This window comes from Bactrocera tryoni, chromosome 3, assembly GCF_016617805.1.
Source record: "Bactrocera tryoni isolate S06 chromosome 3, CSIRO_BtryS06_freeze2, whole genome shotgun sequence".
In the NCBI taxonomy this organism is placed as follows: Eukaryota; Metazoa; Arthropoda; class Insecta; order Diptera; family Tephritidae; genus Bactrocera; species Bactrocera tryoni.
In genome coordinates, this window is record NC_052501.1 from 7,113,488 (window position 1) to 7,134,083 (window position 20,596).

The 20,596-nt window shown below is 36.2% G+C and overlaps 1 protein-coding gene across 2 annotated transcripts in view; it reads left to right on the top strand.

The window, feature by feature from the left end:
- Window positions 1-20,596, top strand: part of LOC120773042 — a 364,532-nt gene that overhangs the window by 76,022 nt on the left and 267,914 nt on the right. Inside the window, exon 1 of one of the 2 annotated variants that reach the window (XM_040101972.1) lies at window positions 15,551-15,792. The exons of the other annotated variant lie outside the window; for it this stretch is intronic. The gene's annotated coding sequence lies outside the window, so the exon portion shown is untranslated. Of the gene's footprint in view, window positions 1-15,550; window positions 15,793-20,596 lie in introns of those variants that run through there. 2 annotated transcript variants of the gene reach the window in all.

A 20,596-nucleotide genomic window follows, 5' to 3' on the forward strand; every position in this document is an offset into this window, starting at 1 on the left:
ATTTTGTTATTATACGAGTATCTTTTTCAAACGAAATCATAATATCTCATGAATATAGTTTGAAAATCTCAAGTCGATAGGAGCTAAACAGGCAAACCTGTTCCACAATCCTTCTAATTCCTGCGGCAAGGTCGAATAATTGCTGCCATCGCAATATTTTTTAAGGTTTCTTCGTAAAAATTTTGTACATCATGCTTCGAATGTCTGCACAGTTCGCTTTTACACCGATTATCTTCAAGGCGTGTATAATGAAAACAAAATTTTACTGGGCGAAATAAACGAGGAAATTTCGCTAGATAAATTGTATAACAAAACTTAATGTCAGTCTTAATAAAATATGAATAACAAATTTAGTGGCAACCCTTTGCATAGAAATAGGCTTATGCTGAGTGAGAGCCAGTTCCTTACAAGTAGTGCACTCTCCTTTATTTATGGAGTGAGAATTCCCTTTTAAGCAGAATTTCCTGTGATTCTGAGCATGATCTTTTTTCTACTCATTTAACTGTTTTATATTTAAAGGGTGATCCATTTCAAGGTTTCCAACTTTTTTAAAGAAAAAAACACAGATACTTCAAATTTAACAGGGAATGTTTATTATCATTTACAAGAACCTTCTTTGGCATTTATGTTCTGGAAACTATCACTTTCTAATGTTGGTCGCGGCAACGTCTCAGATGGCCAATTCGTTGAGTACAATTTTCGTTGACTTGTTCGATCATTTCGACTAATAACTGGCAATGACACGCGTGATGTTTTGTTCCAAGGCCTGAATCGAAGCTGGATTGTCCGTGTAGACTTCAGATTTTAGATATCCCCACAGGAAAAAGTCTAACGTCGTGATATCACACCATCTTTGTGGCCAATCGACCTGCTCAAAACGTGAAATTATCTGTTCACCGACTTGTGTTCTCTCAATAAATCCATTAATTGATGCAATGTGTGAGAATTGGCGCCGTCTTGTTGAAACCAAATGTCGCCGAAATCACGAGTTTCATTTCAGGCATGAAATATTCGGTTGTCATGGCGCGATAGCGGTCACCATTGACGGTTTCGTTCTCACCGGCATCATTTTTGAAGAATATGGATCGATGATTACACCGGCCCACAAACCCGCCATACCGTTGTTTTTTCTGAATGAAATGGCAGCTGTTGAATCTCTTCAGGTTGCTTTTTGTCTCAAATGCGTCATTTACACTTGTTATGTAACCAATTAGGTATGTAACCTATTGTGCCTGAAATGGACCTCTGAACAAAATTTGTCTAGAAAACGTCGGAATTTCTTGGAACTTTTCAAGAACCCATAGAGCGAAGCGATGTCGCTTGGGAAGGTAGGGCAGCCTCAGTTCTAGCCCAAGCTGTATTTAAGATATCGACGTAAAATGTGTCGTTCCATACGACCTATCTCAAGATGGGTGATGGTGTTGCGAATTGTATGCCCAGTAGGCCGATTATGCTGACCATAAGTAGAGCGAAGCGCGCGAAACGCATTCTTTACAGAACGTGAAATTTCATAGTAAAGTTGAACGATTTGCAAACGTTGTTCTGGCATAAGTCTTTCCATGATGAAGTGCCAAATACTACTAAACAAAAATAACAAGACAGCTTGATATGAACTCACGCGTAATCTGTCAAAAATAGGGTGTTGAAAAAAGTACCTCTACTTGGACCACCCGTTATTTCTAAGATAACTCATTTACTGACCGATATACGAGTATCCACTATAAAAAGCATGAAGTAAAAATAAACATTATATGTTGCATATGGGTACTAATTATTGGACCGAATTTATTGATTTTTGGGACCAATCGGTATGTTTATGATTATACTTTCCCTGATCTTGTGAAATTTTTTTTGTAATGATAGATATATACGCCATAAAGTCAACTAGTAGTTCGAAAATCTTTATATTAGGTATAAGGATGCTAAGAGAAATACTTACCAATTTTTAACGCCAGATCACCTTATTAACAGAAAAATATAGTTTCATGGATACATTTTACAAATTGGCCGATGTTTTCTTTATAAGCCCATATAGAGGTTAATCGCCTCTCACTTGAGGCATGTGTGGCTTGAGAAGATACAGTCTGAGATCAATAATTTTTGCAAGAAATTTATCACACCTTAACACCACTAGTTTAAATACTTCTGTTCACTAAAACTCCACTAAAACTTAATTTATCTATTGCAAGTGATGGAATCTAGTCGAACTGCAGGCTGGTTATATGGAAAGTATGTGTGCGCCCATTTGCATGCTACATTATAAGAATGTAGCTACAATGTACCAAATTTGGTTGAAATTAGTCGAGGAGATGCTGAGATTTTATAGGCATCTAAAAGTGGGTAGCGGCACGTCCATTATATAGAATTCTAATTATCATTATATCTTCAATTTTATTCAAGCTATCGCTTACACCGCCAAAGGGATAGATGGTCAGACAGACCTTCGACATATTTTTATTTTAAATTATCTTCAATGTAGCGGTACGCCTAAATGTAGGCATTGTTCTACCTACTTCTTACTGCTGTGTTATTTTACTTTCTGAAGAAAATGTTGCGACAAATGCAGATAAAAAAGGAAGACATTTGCCAAATTTTGTAGCAAAAAATTTAATCTAACACGGACTTGAAATCTTGGTATGAGAATGTTCTTAAAAACACCATTTATTAAGAAGGGTTCGTTGGTGGATCGACTAAATATGTAATTGATTAAGCATCAAATGAAAGAAATGCAAGAGTTAAAAATCTTAGTCAGTATACTTTATCCTATAAAGCGATGCAGTGAACGGAATAAATACATAATTCTGTGTAGCGGCGGTAAACATTGTTTGCGTGGAACTAGGTCGGGAAGTTAAAAATAAGACACATTAAAATTTGAATTGTCACCACAAGGAATAGTACAAAACATATCATTATTGTAACAAAAATGTCGATATAAACATATATACAAAGTTATTTAATTTAAAACTTACAAAAAATGATATGAAGAACAGTTAGAGTTTATAAGATCATATTATGCTGCGCACAAAATAATATATCAGCTATCTTTCCAGGATCTAATTGTGGTTTATGCTTTGATATGCAGTTTAGAGAGTGGGTTCGTAGCGTTTCTGGATCGAATACCAGAGAGAGTAGTATACGTAGACATTCTCTTAACGAGCTCCAATTCATTTTTTCATATATGGCGAACGGTATACTCGTTCCATTTGGTCCAATTATTATTTGCGCTCCGTTTTCACCACCCACCGCTTGAGCCGCGTTTTCAGCGACTTGTGTCACAGGTTCCTGGATATTTTTCACATAATCCACGGTTTCAGTCGCATATTCCGTGGCTTGTTCCACAACTACGTCGGTGTGCAGTGTACATGCTTCGGCGAGTGTTGCGGATTCCGCGACTAGTGTCATATTATACAGTTCTAACTGCTGCACATTTGTAGGCGACAAATACGCTGGTCCACAGTCCTCTGGCGGCATATACCAGCGTCCAAAATTGGGTAATGACTCGTATGCGTTTGGCTTCGTTACCGCGAAGTGTGTTTCAAATGGGTGTGTATGTATTGTGGGTGTAATTTCTTTGGTCGTATTTTTTGCTGTCAAAGAAATATTCTCTTGGAGATCAGCAAATAAATCCTGCCTTACACTGATGCGAGCCATAGTTGTGGCTTAGTTAGCATATATTTACCATGTGAAGCGTAAAGACGGTCTGATGCAGAACATAAGTTTCGCTTCGATTTTGTATGGATTTGTCGAGGTAGATGCATATTTGAGTAGGCAAATTAGGTTTCCATTTATTATACTCAGGTAAGAAAAATTGTTTGTCGTGTTTTACGAACTTTAAATTAGCATGCCATTAGGAGTTTATAATAGCGGTGTTAAATAGCGGTGAAATTTTGGTTGAGGTTTTCATAAAGTATAATCTAGGGCTTTAATGAGAAGTAAATGTTGTTGAAACTATTGCCTACTATTTGGTACATAGCTTTTAGAACGAAAAAAATCTTGGAATCGTTAATTTTTTTATTGTAATATAAAGGGTGATCCATCATTTCGAGGTTCCCCACTGTTTTAACACCGACACTTCAAATTTAATAGGGAATGTTTATATCATTCGGAAGGACATTATTTGACATTTACTTTTTGAAAATTATCTCTTTTAAATGTTGACCGCAACTACGTCCACGTATGAATAGTTCGAGCATTTCGACTTTAGACTTTACATATCCTCACAGGGAAGAGTTTAACGGTGTGATATCACACGACCTTGGTGGCCAATCGACCGGCCCAAAACGTAAAATTTTCTGCTCACCGAAGTGTTCTCTCAATAAATCCATTGGTTGGTACGATGTGTGGGAAGTAGCGCCATCTTGTTGAAACCAAATGTCGCCCAGATCATGGGCTTCAATTTTATTGCCGCCATTGACGGTTAAGTTCTTACCGGCATCATTGTTGAAGGCATATGGTCCGATGATTCCAGCGGCCCACAAACCCCACCAAACCGTTGTTTTATCTGGATGAAGTTACAGCGCTTGAATTTCTCCAATTTGTTTTCGTCCCAAATGCGGCACTTTTCCTTTTTCACATACCTATTGAAACTCATTCTTTATGGAACGTGAATTTTCGTAATAAAGTTGAACGATTGTTGTTTAGGCGCAAGTCTTTTCACGATGAAATGCCAACAAAACGAAATAAAAATAACATGACAGCGTGAAACGACTCATGCGTGATCTGAAAAAAATACTTTTAAAAAAAGTATTTCTACTTGGATCACCCTTTATTAAGTGGTTAGAGAGCTACGTTGAACGAGGTTCGGTTTCAGCTGTCGACAATTAATGTTTGAAAGATATACTATACAAGTAGATACTTCTATTTGATAGCTAAACGCATACTAAAAAGTAAGGAAGCACTAAGTTCGGGTGTGACCGAGTATTTTGTACTCTCGTAACTTGTAAAGGTTAAAGTCGGTGAATATTCTTTTCAGATTTGAATAATATATGTATCTGAAAGGTTGATCGAAATTTTCGGTAAAAAGATCGCAATAGGAACTTTGGTTCACATACTCAGTATCTGGAAAGCGAAAGAATCAGACGGAATTTAAAATTGTATTATATTAGAAGTATGGGTGGTTGTAGTTCGATTTAAACCATTACATGAGGATTTAGCTGTGTTATAATCTGAATTCATCCGTTTTCACGAACGATTTGCAACAAGAGAATTTGGTTATTATATGTTGAATGGTTTCGGAGATATGCACTTTAAACTTATTAGAGCTTGCGGCCACATCCACTTAAAAAAAAAATTGTTGAATTGTAGATACTCCTTGTTAATGTGAATGACTTTTGATGGCTTTGGAGCAGATTTTCTCAATTTCGAAAACAGAAAAAATATCACAGGGTGCCAAATGTTGGAGAACGATTGCTGAGCGATGACTTTTGTTTCGAGTTTAACGAGAAAGTAATTCATAATCATCGCATTATTCTTTTGAAAAAATCATACCAAAAATTCCTGCCCACCAAATAATGAACTACACCATGCCAATCAAAAAAACCGATGAGCATCCCTTGTTGTTGACCGACTTAGACGTGATTTCATCGCTTTCGGCTCATTTTTGGAGCCCTTTTCGCTGGATTGTTTCACGTTTTTTAAGTCATATTCATAGACTACACTCTCGTAATCAGTAATACAGGTTTTGATGAATGTAGGGCTCTCAGCTAGGATGTGAAGCATCTCTTTCGCGACCTCTAATCGTTTTTGCTGTGGTTGTCAGTTCTTTTTCTAAAATCAAATATTAACCATGTTGAGTTGACCAATCATAGATGTTGAGATCCCTAGGTATCTCTCTGATGTCAACAAGACCATTTTCTTGCACTGTTTCTTTAAGCTTTACGCTGCCAAAAATCCACTATGGGGATCAAACTTCAAATAAAAAAGATTGTGCCAAGCTTGGAAAGAGTTTTTATCAATTCGGTTTAGGCGAGTAGTTAAAATGGACCAGTCCGGGTCAAATTTGATCAGATCATAACTGACTTAGAACGGCGAAAAGTGTTGAATGGAGTTCGTTTTGATTGCATTTTCTGCATCTCTCATTAAATATTTATTTTTTTGCAGTTTTTTTTAATATTTCAGAAACTATAACACTGATAAATGTATCTGTGTAGACCTTTCATTAAAATCATTTGGCTCCATTAGTTCTCAAATTGTTATAATAAGCTTCCTTAAAAATTTGTTCACGACAACTCAATATATCGATTAATACATATATAATATATTCATAAATGATACTGTTCATACATAATATTGGCAGATTACACACTAAATATAATTTGATTATTACATTTCGTTTGCAATTATTGTAAAATTTTACAACAAAAATGTTTATTCCTTAGAAATACTCATAAAATGCCTCAAGCTGTTCAACATAGAAAATATAAAGTCCTACTCATAATTCATAAGCAGACCTTAGGCCTTGCAAGTTCCAGACTAAAGGCACACATTTGCATTTCGAAATCAGATAAAAAGCAATAAATTGGCATTTAAATATTGCATAAATATTGCGCAATAAATTGAAATTCACTCAAAGAAATTTTAATGGAATTAAATGAACCTTGTAAGAAGGAAAGTGAGCACCTGTGAAATTGCACATGACTACGTGAGTACGTGAGTGTGTGTGTGTGCTCGTAAGCCGGAGAGTGATGGCCGGCGGCTGTTAACGTGATTGCAAATGTGAAATTTATTGCATGGCAAATGCAAGCCGGTATTCAGTTCTAATTGATATTAATGCCAGCAAATTGGCAAATCGATATATTTAATTAATTAGGCAGCAGTAAAATGAAGGTGTGTGAAAACTTTTTAGATTTGGCATACAATTTGCGTTATTTTGAATGTCGAGAGGTGTTCTTATGTAACAAAAATATATGTACACATGTATGCAAAAGGATTCATAATTTGATAAATGTCATTTAAAGCATATTTTATGAGGAATATGAATACTGCAATGAACTCAGAGCAAAGCACTGTGTTCGATTTGGTTATTCTATACTTAAGAATAAACAAATTAAAAAAAAAAACCGAATATTCATTTATCAAATAAATAATATCAAAACCGATAAGTTCGATCAAATAAATCGGTTCTCAAAATTAACATAAGGTAGACTCAAATTTTTTAGACATGATATTTCAATTCAGACACTTGATATTACATTTGCGATATTTTTTCGGAATTCTCTTCTTTCGAATGTATTTTACCATTTTTGTTAATGTCAAGGTATTATTAAAAAAAAATAAATCTTTTGTGACCTGTGTATACATGCTTTATTCATAATTATTGTTTGAAACCATCAATCTTTGTAGTACCCTTTTTGTAAGCAAATTTCAGCTTCTGTGGAGTAAAACTTTAATAGACAGGTCTTGCCCGGCCGAAAATTTATAACTGTGTTAAGCCCTAGTTCATCTAGTGTGTAAATTGCCACAGACCAGCTGTTTTTAGGTGTACCTGTTAAAATGTGGGATATCTTCAGCAATCATGTCGGTCTGCAAACGAACACATTTTGCGGTAAGGCATGAGGAAACAGACGCTACGAAGAAGAATTCTGCACTGGTTCCAACCAATTCCAATCATAGATCAAGACTCGTCTAGAAAAATAAAAACAAGTATAGATGTTCCTGAACAGTTGCCAGATCCAGAGGAAGCTTTGGTCCGGTACATTGATGGTGAATACACCAAAAAGTCATATATGTGAACTTTTGCAAACTGGTTACAAGGCGGGTAATGCTAATATCTTCTAAACATATGATGTTTTGCTATCTGCAAAGAAGATGTGTTATCTGGACTCAATAAGAACGGGCGCATGTTCTGCGCGAGTTCCATTGCAAAATATGCTAGACTATACAATAACTCGAACTGTTGAGCCTTCATCTCATTGGCTGATGAAAAATATGAAATTTTGACGCACTTGTCTAAATGTGGTTGCGATAGAAGTCACAACTTAAAATTCAGGGTGAGTTGTGGCGAGATGTGAGTGTTTTTTATTGGTATTGTGATTTTTGAAGTGAAAATGGAAAATGGCATTCTTTGGCAAAATCCTCGCCCATTATCTACTCGTTATTGTAGATCCCTTAAAATAATGTTGGTTAAAGAGTCTACTGATTTGGTAAGCGTCGAGATAGATAATATCCAATAATACGTGGTAGAGATATACAGGTTGGAGCTTTCGATGATCGATGGAAAAGTGTTAAGCGTAATTGCTGACTAATCTTCACAAACATCCGTCATTTGTAAGGTTAAGCCTACAGTAACGAATGATCTAGATGCCCTTGACAATTTGTCGAGACACAACGACTTACTCAAACTCGGACTACTACTTTATATAGTTGGATTATTACCAAGCCTACATAATTTTGATACTCGATCACAATTGGAAATATTTTTATATATAGTATGTTTGGTGCATTTTAGAAACAAAGGAGCTCGAATCCACTTGCAATGAATAGCTGTAACCATTAATGTCTACCTATTTGTCCTTAACTTCTAATGATTTGTTTTTGTTGCGTTTGATGAACGCTTGTGCTGTTAATAGCTCTCTAAAGGCAACTATATCGGAACCAACCAAATATTACAATCAATTTATTTCTCATATGTTTGAATGCTATTTGCGGAAGCACTCGCGCAACATGACATAGCTCTGTTAGGGTCTGTCAAAAAATTGTCCTGGATTACTGTCTATAGGGTGCAATTGTAATTGAATTAGTCTCCAACACATATCTTTAGGATTAATAAGACCCAAACAAAATTTTTAAGGTATATTTTGAGATAGATCAGTACGTTTTTATCATTGGTCGCTTTTTGCAGGCCTTCGATTACGAAAGGTCGCAATGAGTCTCTTCTTATGATATGATCAAGTAAAATACTGTTCCACTTAAAAACATCAAAAATGTCATTAGTCACATGTCATTAGGCATATCCTAGACTTGTTCCTCTTTTTACAGAGTCTGAGATAGCTTTTCTCTTATAAGAAAGTGGCAGAACTTGGGTGTCGGTAAGGAATATTACGAAGTGGAGATTAAAAACTCGATTTTAACAGACTGAAATTAAACTGAAAGTGAAATAAAGTTGTCATTTCTGACCAGTAAATTGCTAGGGTTATCATCTTTTCTTTCTCAACAGAGCTCAACATATTTATTTTGCCATAGTTCAGCCTAAGTCTTAGTCTTAATCTCTGTTTTTATGATCTTACAATCAAAGACTCTCATTAACAGTCATTTATTAATTTCTGATAAGATCGGGTCTATAACGATATTCATGCATTTTTTTCAAATTTGTACGTTTTTTACGAAAAATATGTATAATAACTTTATTCAAAGTATTGGTCATCTGAAGTTAAAACATTTACCAAGCTTTCTGGAAATTTGGGGATTCCATGCCAAAAGTATTGCGCTGGCTTGGCGGCCATGAATGAATTAAGCCAATTTTTTGTATACCATAATCTGATGACTGGAATACGGTTCATTCCAGTGAGAACATTTTGCATCGACCGGAAGAAATGAAATTCAGAATTGGTACGGTCTGAGCTATAGAGCGGGTGAGACAAAACTTCCCCGCCGCTGTTTTCCACATAGTTTTCCGGTCTTGCAACGTCAGGTTGAGCATTGTCATGATGGTAATTTATTGTCCCGTGTCTAGTCGGAAATTTCGAACGATTTTCGGCAAACGCTCGCTGAATTTGATTGTTATTGTCTGTAACGATCGTTCCGGATTATTGATTCCACCCGGTTCTTGGAGCTCATGATACAACACGTCGTTCAGATCATCTGTCCAAGTACAGAGTATTATTTTGGTATTATGAATATTAGGCTCTGCCTTTGATGTGGCTGTTTGGCTACGTTTGACATATGATTTTTTGCGATTAAGCCTCCTTATAATTGATCCATTTGTTATCAGCAGTCACAGTACGATGCAAAAACGGTTTCTTGTTGTGGCGTTTAAGCAACATTTCTTTACTCAAAATATATTTTTCCAAGTTGGAGTTCTGCTGATGTTACAGTTAAACTGGTTCCTCTTTCAAACTATTACATTTCCATATAAAACAACCTCTTTATTTGCCTTTACCATATAAACATTTCCCTACTTTCCTTCCCATCTCCTCCATGCAATTTCGCGGCTCCTCCACGCATCTCCCCCGACTCTTCATTCACTTTGATTAATGATTACTTCTGCCAGTGAAGAGTACGATACCAACAACAATAAAAACAACCATTTTAGCCAAGTTAATTATCACAATTTGTCGGTCATGATTATTGTTCGCATTGTTTCGCCGCTTTCATCCTTTTTATTGCAATTGCATTGTTGTGTTTGTTGCTATTTTCGTAGCGAGAAAATGTGGAATTCTGGCTGCGAACACTTAAGCACACAGTCAATTGGTGGCAATGTGAGGTGAGGAAATCGCAGTATAAACATAGTTATTAATAACTAAACGCGAGGGCTGTAATCAATTTGTACTTAATTGCCATGCAGCGCCGCAAGTGTGTGCCAGAAAAGCAAGTAAATATGAAAATACTGAAAGCATATTGAATATATAGACATATACTTAAGTGTACTGAGTAATCACTGAGTAGGTTGCTTTCCCATTGAAATCAAAGGGAGGGGATTCCAAAACGAATCTGCGTATTGCCTATAAAATAGAAAATACAACTCGGAAGTGTTTGTGCAATAAAAATTATACTAATTATAGACAACCTTACTGACAGGGCGCTGAAATTGAATTCATATCTTTCGTACTTAGATCTAACCGACAAAAGTGACGTGTAAAAATAGCATAGCTTTGGGTCAATATGTTATTCAGATTTCCCATTTTGAGAGAGACAAAGATTCATTATACTCACCTGATTTTCTTCTAAAAAAAATAAGATAATAATGGAAAAGGATATAGAAGATGATCCATTTCGAGGTTCCCTACTTTTTTAAAGAAAAAAACACAGAAATTTCAAATTTAATGGGAAATGTTTATTATCATTTGAAAGAACATTTTTTGGCATTTATTTTTTGAAGATTATCTCTTTGAAATGTTGGCCGCGGCTACGTCTCAGATGCTTCATCCGTTGAGTCCAATTATCGATGACTAGTTCGAGGATTTCGACTGGTAACTGGCGAAAAACAGGCGTGATGCTTTGCTTCAAGGCCTAAATCGAAGCAAAATTATTCGCATAGAATTTAGACTTTATATATCCCACACGAAAGAATCTAACGATCTTGGTGGCTAATCGACCGGCCCAAAACGTGAAATTAACTGCTCACGGCACTGCTGTTAAAACCAAATGATCGCCAGCTTCAATTGCAGGCTTAAAATAGTCGGTTATCATGACGCTATAACGGTCGCCATTGACGGTTACGTACTCACCGGCATAATTTTTAAAGATGGATCGATGATTCCACCGGCCAACAAACCACATCAAAATAGTTTTTTCTGGATGAAATGGCAGCTCTTGCAATCAAAGCGAGCTCATCTTGCGAGTTTAAATGGGTACAGGTTCAAGAGTGCATAGAATGGCTGAACAGCCTGTCAGTCTGTAACCGGGTTCAACTAGTCTGGATGGAGGGCCAGAAAGCGGTTCCTGTACTTCTTAGTGGTAGGTCTCTACACCATGAATAAGCTGTTCTGAAAGGTGGAGAGAGTGGAGAGGGATAAAACTTCTAGCCTGCACCAGACAACACTGTTCCTTGGAGGTTATAGCCTCGCATGGTTTAAACAAATAATAAACATTTGCTGAGACAAGTCCAGATGTCAATTTACATTGGATACTTCAGGCGCAAGAAGTGTCAATTTATCATGGGTACAGTCTCTACAGAAAATTGTCGATTCTGTGCTGCCGAAAACTCCGCAACACCTACATGTAGTTTGAATTTTGATTTGCATATCCTTGGATCCATCCCTGTATATATCAGTAGGGTGTACAGTGCTTCAATGGCGTATGGCAAGATCCAGGAATTTATGGGAGTGCTGCCTAGGTGACCTCTTGTAAATGAGGGAACAATGGACCTCAGGGCTCTGTATACATTTCCATTTAATTCTGCTCTTTTCTTTCCGATTAGTCTTAAAATGGAGTTTTTTTTCAGAAACCTTTCTTCTTTACTGGCTTATACACCGCATACGTGGTTATACCCGAGCTTACAACAGCGCGCCGGTAGTTCCTATTTTTCGTTGTTTGGCGCCAATAGGAGATTCCAATTGTAGCCAGGTTCTTTTCCACCTGGTCTTGTCAACGGAGTGGAGGTCTTCCTCTGTTTCCCCCGACGGGAACTGCATCGAATACCCTCAGAGCTGGAGTGTTTTCATACATTCGGACGGTATAACCTAGCCATGACCTTCTTAGAATATTTTCATATAACCAAATTTCAGAAAATTTTGGTATACAAAAGCACTAAAACACCCTAAGATAACATTCCCAATACCGAATAAAAAAATTTCGGTTCTCACGTGTGTTTTTAAATCGACCCGTAATATGTTAAAAAAAGAAAAAGAGCTATTTTACTGATTATAGCTGAGAATGTCTGGCTTAAAGACGCAAAAAAGTGAACTACCCACAGTTTTGATCTCTTCTGTAAACAAATTACACTGCCTGTTGCAAACATTCGCAACACAACATGTTGCTGCAACATATCGCCGAATGTTGCGGACAGCGAAACTGTTATACGAGCCAAGAAATGTTTGCGAAAAGTCGTGGCAAAAAGGTAAAGCATAAATAAACAAACATTTCGGTTGATGCTTAACGGAGAGCAGAGAATATATTCTGTGTGAGAGCGCGCACTGACGGCGCAAACTGGACGCACAACTACAAATATAGAAAGGTGTTAGAGCGCATTCAATATCTTAATAATTACGCATTGTATACCGCTTTGTTTTGCGTTAATGAAGGGATGCGGAGGCAAAACAAAGCATATGCCAAAATCAGTGAAATGACAAAACTGCTTGCAATTAAATAAAGCACAGAGAGAGTAAGATAGAGAGAGTTTGTATGAGTGTGAGGTGAAGGCAAAAAGATGTAAATATACTGAATGCGTACCGCAGCAAAGTTGGGTGGATGCTAAGAGCAAAGTATCTGCGGTGAGTAATAAATTTAACAGTCACTCACACACATAAACGCTTAATAAACACCAAGTCAACTACAAACAACACAAAGTGTGGTGTATGTGCTAAAAGAAAAATCCATGAATCAACAAACCGCCGAGCGCACTTATTCATACGCTTTCGTTATATAGCACGGGCACGAGCAAACCGAACGGGCGAGTAAGTGAGTGAGTGAGCGCAGCTCCGAAGGCCGTTGCTGGGTAGTCAACAGTGTGTGTTTAATGGGGAGTGGTGGGAGTGTAGCAAAGTGGGCAGCAGCAGCAGCAGTCACAGCAACACCAAAGCAAGTAACAGCAGCGGCGCAGCGTTCGCCGTACAACAACATGCAACGTTGAAATTCATCGCTGGCCGTGCGATTACTGCTGGCTCGAAAATATTCAGTCGAAAAGTTACTCTTTTAGTGTGCGGCCGCTCCGTAAGTAAATCGTGAGACTACGCAGTTAAAACGCGTCTCAAGTGTAATATTGAACGGTACGGTTATTTTTCCTATAACTAATCTATCGCCAAATCATTTAAGATGCTGTGATGAAAAGTGATTTTGCTTCAACCAACAACAGCTGATTTGTGTGGCAGCTAGATTTTGCAAAAGTGTTGCAGGAAAAAAAATAAATTTCAACAAAAAATTTGCCAATAACAACAGCAACACGAAGCCCGAGTGCAAAGTAATGAAAAGTCGATGTCGTTTGATACGTGCAGAGTAGCAACAACAACAACAATGGCGCATATGTGAAGTGAGCGAATGCGTGTGTACGCGAAGTGCTGTGGTGAAGAGCGCGAAGCACCAATGAAATACACTACTCTGGCATTGTTGCTGAGAGCGAGTGCTGCGCGCGATTACTTCAATTCGTTTAACTAGGCGATTGAATACGTTACGATACATTGTATGGTATATTGGCGAGTGTGTAGATTTCGCTTGTGCTTAAGTTAAAAGCAACAAAATATATATTTGTTATTAAAAGTTATTCGCAAGGCAGTGTGAATTCCAAGTTGAAAATTGCTTTACAATAGAATATACATACACATATGTAAGCGTTTGTGTGAGTGTGTCAATTCCGTGAGCAGTGAAAATGAAAATAATTGCAATGATGAAAGTAAATAAGCATTAACCACAATTTATTTGCGGTCAAACGCCCGACAGCGCCAACGAATATTCGCAAAATTCGTTGACGAAACGTGTGCTTCTTCTTCTTTGCGGCAGCAGCAGCAGCAGCGACTGCGCTGGTGTGCGTGTGTGCGGCATACAGGTGCAAGTGTACGCGCGCAGTTATACATCACTACACACAAATATATCTATATAATAAACGTAGCTACAGTACGACGTCAGCCTGTGTTCGTGTTCGCATAGAAGTTGCCAGCGCAAAGTGGCAAATCGGGCAAATAACCAGCGAAACAAGCAACCAGTCAACCAACTCACGGCTGTAACCAACCAACCAACCAACCAGCCAACCCATACTCGTATCAAAATCGCATTGCCCAATTTTTGTATTGCTTCATCGGCGCGGCGTATAGAAGCTGAAATCGAGTTGAAAACCTATTGCTTGACGTGTTCGCATTTTGAAAGTATCTCATAGATACCATTTGTTTGTTGCTCGTCCGTAGTATTTGTTTTTTTAGGCTTTTTGCGCAACCTCAAGTCAACAGTGTTTTGAATTTGTTGTTGTCGGTTTTATCGACAAAACGGCCGACAACTGCAAGTGGTAATACAGCTCGAAAATATAAAAATTGAAAAAAAAAACGAAATAAATAAAATATAGAAAGTGAGGTGATTGCGACGCGAAACAAGTCGGTACGAAAATAGTGCGTGTGTGTGTGCGAAGAAAGTGCCAAACAAAACAAAAGCATTAATAAAAGTCAGTTGAAAATCCAATAAAAAAAGTCGCGTGCTCAGCAAATGAGAGGTGAAAATCATTGCAAAGTGCAGAGAGAAAGCGTTTTTTGCAACACCCAAGAAGCGGCGATCAAAGCAGATAGCGTGAATAATAAAAAACAACAACAAACGTGCACTACAAAGCCAACGTTAGCAACAGTGGCAGTGGCAAACTGCAGTGGCAGATGTGTAATATACATACATACATATGCAGACATATATGTATGTATATGTGTAGCAACGCCAATTTGCAGCACAATAAAATATGCAATAAAATTTGAAGGCCAATAAAAGCATCAAAAGCTGATTAAATATTCGAATAATCAAAACAAACAGCATAATTATGTACATTGCAATATCAGCGAATATTTAATATTAAACAGTGAAATTAATTATAACAGTTATATGAAAGTGAAAATTGTTGATAAAATTAAAAAAAAATATTAATAAATCTGAAAATTTAACAAAAATATTGATCAAACCGAAAAGGCATAATAAAAAAATTAAAAAATTTTGAAAATATACAAATACACAGTGAATATAAAATATACAAGTTCAAGTGTTTACTAATTATAAATAAATTCCGAAAATGACTTCAAGCATGCAAGTGTGAAAAAAAGTTTTAGCAGTAAAGAAAACAGTGTAAATTTTAACAAAGTTATAATGTTTTAATATGAATCAATAAAAATCAATTTGTTGTGAAATAGAAAAAGTGCAAACCTACATATTTGAGTACAAAACGTTACAAACGTGTTATAAAAAGCAAATATACGAGATACAAACAACGTGGGATTAATATGTTTCATTTATAAGGTAGGGTCCCATAAGTATTTAATAATAAATTCATAAGAAGATTAAAAAAAAAAGACTAGCTGTTTTAGTTGCAAAAAAATTTGTGTAAACAAAAAAACGTAAATTTCAGTTGTATCGAAAGAAAAAATTAAAAAGTTTCCATAAAACAATTTGATTCTAATCGGTCAGTTTGTAGTGCGGTTATATGCTATATCCGCTCATGTCCACAGATCGCTTCGCCCAAAGAATCATAATCGTGCCGTTTTCCGATCTGAATAATTTGTTCGGAGTTTGTGTCGTTGATTTAAATACTAATTCGTGCCAAATTTGGTGATTGGATCTAAACAATTTGTTCGGAGGTTGTGTCAATCAAAAAAAATTTCTATACAAGAACTTAATTTTGTTCGTTCAGTTTGTATATGCTACAGTGGTCCGATATCGGCGATTCCGAGATATGAACAGTGCAAAATTTCAGATCGAGATCTCAAAAACTGAGAGTTTTAGGCGCAGAATGTTATTATCAGAACGAATTCAATAAATGTAAGAACAAAGAAAATAATAGAGGAATACAAATAAGTCTTAGCCGGGCAATTATACTTCAGAATTCATCTGAATTTAACTACTTTCTGCTAACCGGCATTGAGAAAACGGCCCTTAAAGTATTTCTTAGAGTTTTTAAGTTACGAATTCCTCACAGTTCTACTTTATTTAGCAACATTCTTAAATATTCGAGCGCAGTTATCATGAATTGTGCAAAACTGTGTGCTTATAGATTTCGTAAGCGATTTCAAAAAGATGGATATACATACATACATACTATGTATACACGTACATACATATGTTACACTTGTTGCTCGCTCTCCTAATTTATTTGCTTCATTTTATATCCAACTTCGCACTTAGTAAACTGCTTGTTTGATTATTTCTATTTTTTTCATCATTTTTTATTATGACGTTATTAATTCGTTCTCTCTGCCGGCTGCTGCTGAAGTTTGTGTAAAGTTTTAGCAATTTTATTAAGTCTTCTGTTGCTTTTTACCTAATTCTTTACGTGGTTTTTGTTAAAAAATTACGTCTCGCTCGCAATATGTTTTTTGCTTACGAATATGTGCGAAAAAGCAAAAGTAAAACCGTTTTCGGAGCGCAGTACATTTCCAATTTCGACTACATATATGTATAACGTGCCTCCACACCTCACCTAAGGACGGATTTTGTGCCAAACATAGTACGTTTTTCATTTTAAACTCATATATACTAAGTAAGTATGTATCTTTGCCACCTTTGGCAGCTTTTTCTGAAATCTTTGTAGACGCCCCGCCAATTTGTGTTAATTTAAAAACGGCTGAGTAACGTACTGCCGCTCGATATTTGATGATGATGTGTATTTCGCCAAAACTGGTTGTTGATTATTTTTCGAATTTTTTCTAGTAAATTTGTTCGTTTGATGGTGAATTCGGTGGCTAGTTCGCGTTCATTCTTTTATTTTTTTGTTTAGTTTATATCTCGTTTCGAATTATGTATGTAGATTTATCGCGGTTTTAACATTAGTTTCTGGAAATTTCAAGTAAATTACGATGACTTAGTAAATTTATAAGTACTGCTTTAAATAAATCTAGAAATTTCTGTGAATTGGTAAAGTTCCAGTTTGGCTTTGACTTTAGTCTCAACGCACATGAAACAATTAGTAGATCTATTAAACTGTCGTCAGTGGATAAGACCATATCTGGTAAATTTCTAAGTGAGTCATTTAATTATCTACACTTGGCCATGTTTTTCTACTTAGAAGTTAAGTCTAAATTAACGAGGCAAATGTACCGTTTTATGATTGAACACTGTTCTTATCGTTTTTACTTGAGGTCAATTATAGGCATAGTGCGCTCCACGTGCCTTGCTGTTTTATGTCCATTATAATGAGATATTTGTTATGGAACTTTTTCCAAGTAGACTTTAAAAAATATATACCTTTTTTCTGATTTTATGAGTTACAACTATATGGTGATTCATGTCGAGGTTCCCTTCTTTTTTATAGAAAAATCATATAAACTTCAAACTGAGTGGGCAATTTTTATTATTATTCTAAAGAACAGTCTTTGGCATTTATTTTTTGAAAATTATCTCTTTCATATGTTGGCCGCGACTAAGATCAGATGGTCCATCCGTTGAGCCAAATTTTCGATGACTCGTTCGAGCATTTCGACTTTTAACTGGCGAATGAAAGAAGTGGTGTTTTGCTCCAATGTCTGAATCGAGGATGGATTGTCCGCATAGACTTTAGACCTGACATATCCCCGCAGGAAAAAGTTTAATGGTGCGATATAACATGATCTTGGTGACCAATCGACCGGCCCAAAACGGGAAATTATCTACTCACCGGATTGTTCTCTCAATAAATCCATAGATTGAAGCGATGTGTGAAAAGTGGCGCAGCCTTGTTGTAACCAAATGCTGCCGAGATCACGAGCTTCAATTTCAGGCATCAAATAGTCGGTTATCATGGGTTTTTGTAATGAGATGCTTGATTCAATTGTAAAAAGCACTTTCCCTCTCTCGCACCTTTTTCACATTAAAGCTAAATTTTCATTTGAAAGTGATTCAGAGTGAGCTTAGTAATTAACGCCTCTTCTTGATCTGTATTAAATTAACACAAAATAAAATTGTGAGAACAGAAGCTTTTTGAAGTCATCATTAGCAAACACCTCTCTTCCAATTGTTAGGAAAAGAAAAACTGCCGAAGTGTAAATAAATAAATTCTACTAAATATTTCCACAAAATGTTAACAATTCCACGCAAATCACATTAGTCAGACAGTCAATTCACACAACAAGGCTATTGCGAGCGTCATACGCAGACAAGTGTTTTGCGTGTGTTCCATTTCCGATTATTTCCTCGTAAATTGAAATAATAAATAAGCATTCGTGAAAATCCAAATTTAAACACTTAAGCTTGTTGATTTATTAAGTGTAAATACCTGAACACTTTAACGGCAATGCAAACGTTAACGGAACTGGTTATATACATACATTTACTTAAGTATGTATTATATATACCCATAAATACATATGTAAGAATTTGCCTCGCAAATATGGAAATCTGTAGAGGGTATGTAGTGTGAATAAATCTTACTAAGGATGAAAAGTTGTTTTACTGTCAGCGATCAGTCAACCTAAACGTTCGTTTCACGCAAAAAGTATTCAATTGCATGTGATCACTTTGTGTGCTTAAAACACATACATATCTATGTATGTATGTATATGACTCTCCCTTTTGGCTAAGCTATAAAGATAACTGGCCATATACATATGTATATTTGTGTTAATTTGTTTTTATCAGATACTCTGTTGAACAGGTACATTTTACTCAGGTTTCATAAAACAATTCTATAATTTCTGTCGCCAAAATTATAACACGTGATCATACGGCTAAAATTAACTCAGATTAACTCACTTAACAATTTTGTAAGATTTTGCTTCAAATAAGTGTCACCTTATAACCCCCTAAATTTATGTAAGGTTAAACTACAATGGCTGGCTGCCACGCCGTACATAGACCTACAGGTCCTTTGTTATGTCAGATGCAGAAGTTTGGGGAAATTTAGCAGATACTTGATATCTAATTATCTTACTTCATCCAATTCCTTGAACTAGGAAGCTCCTAGATATCTAAGACGAGTTCAAGGTAAGGCCAGGCATTGCAGAGGAGGTATTCTAGCGTCTCTCTCGTGCCTACTTTTTACATGTGTCGTCGTTAATAATACCCATATGTCTCGCATGTAATGCCAATAAGTCGTGGCCTGTGACTAGGTTAACATCGTCCTACAGGCTTTTCGAGACCGTGTGACTATAAAGCTTGCGTGTCTTCCTTATGATCCCTTGCGCATAATCTTACCGATCCTGCATGCACGGAAAATCTCTGTGCAACCCTAATTAAGGGAAAACAGAACATTTTTGCGGCTTCTGAAACTAATTTATAACAGCATTGGCTTTCTGGATTAAAGCTTATCATACATATGATCTGTTTTGGATTACTCCCTGTATCATAATATTCGCAGTTACAATATAACTTTTATTCGACCAGATATCTAATACCCAATTCTCAGTGGAAGGTTCGGGAATAAGTACTAGTTTCACTATTCAAAGAGCAAGCAAATAGAATGAGCTTTCGAAACCATAGGTTACAGAAAGATTTCAAGATAAGCCGGAAGTAACGAGTAATAAAAAAAATTTATTTGTTCCAAATATTATGTGGTATCAAGCACGTATTAATATTGGTAGAGAGATTATGGCTTGAGATTTGTTACTTCAGAGATTTTATATGGGATATCTTACATATATAATTTTAATAACCAGCTGATAGAAAATGTAGATAACAGTTTCTCAATCAAATATTATAAGCCTTCAGAGAGAGGAAGTAACCTACAAAGTAAGAAAATTTTAACACTTATTTGTTGCCTCCAGCTTAGGCATTATTAACCTCCAGCAGTTACATGAACAGAAAATGCAAATATCATACTTTGTAATTAATGCTGACTAAATATCAAAGCACCACAATTGCAGTGTCATGGTAGACTTCTTCGTTTCCAACCGCCGCCTCCACACATCAATGTCATTATAATATACACATGTATATATGTATGTATGTATTTGTATGTTTATGGCTGTGCCTCAATGGGAAGTGAAATTCGTAACATTCGCGATATTTATCTGCGGTTTCATGGACGTCGATTTCACCCACAACAGTCGTTTTTATTATAAGTTCATGTTTGTAAATCTGTAGCTGAGCGCACTGTCTGGCTGTCGTTAGTGTCACTTAAATTTACTTTGTTTAT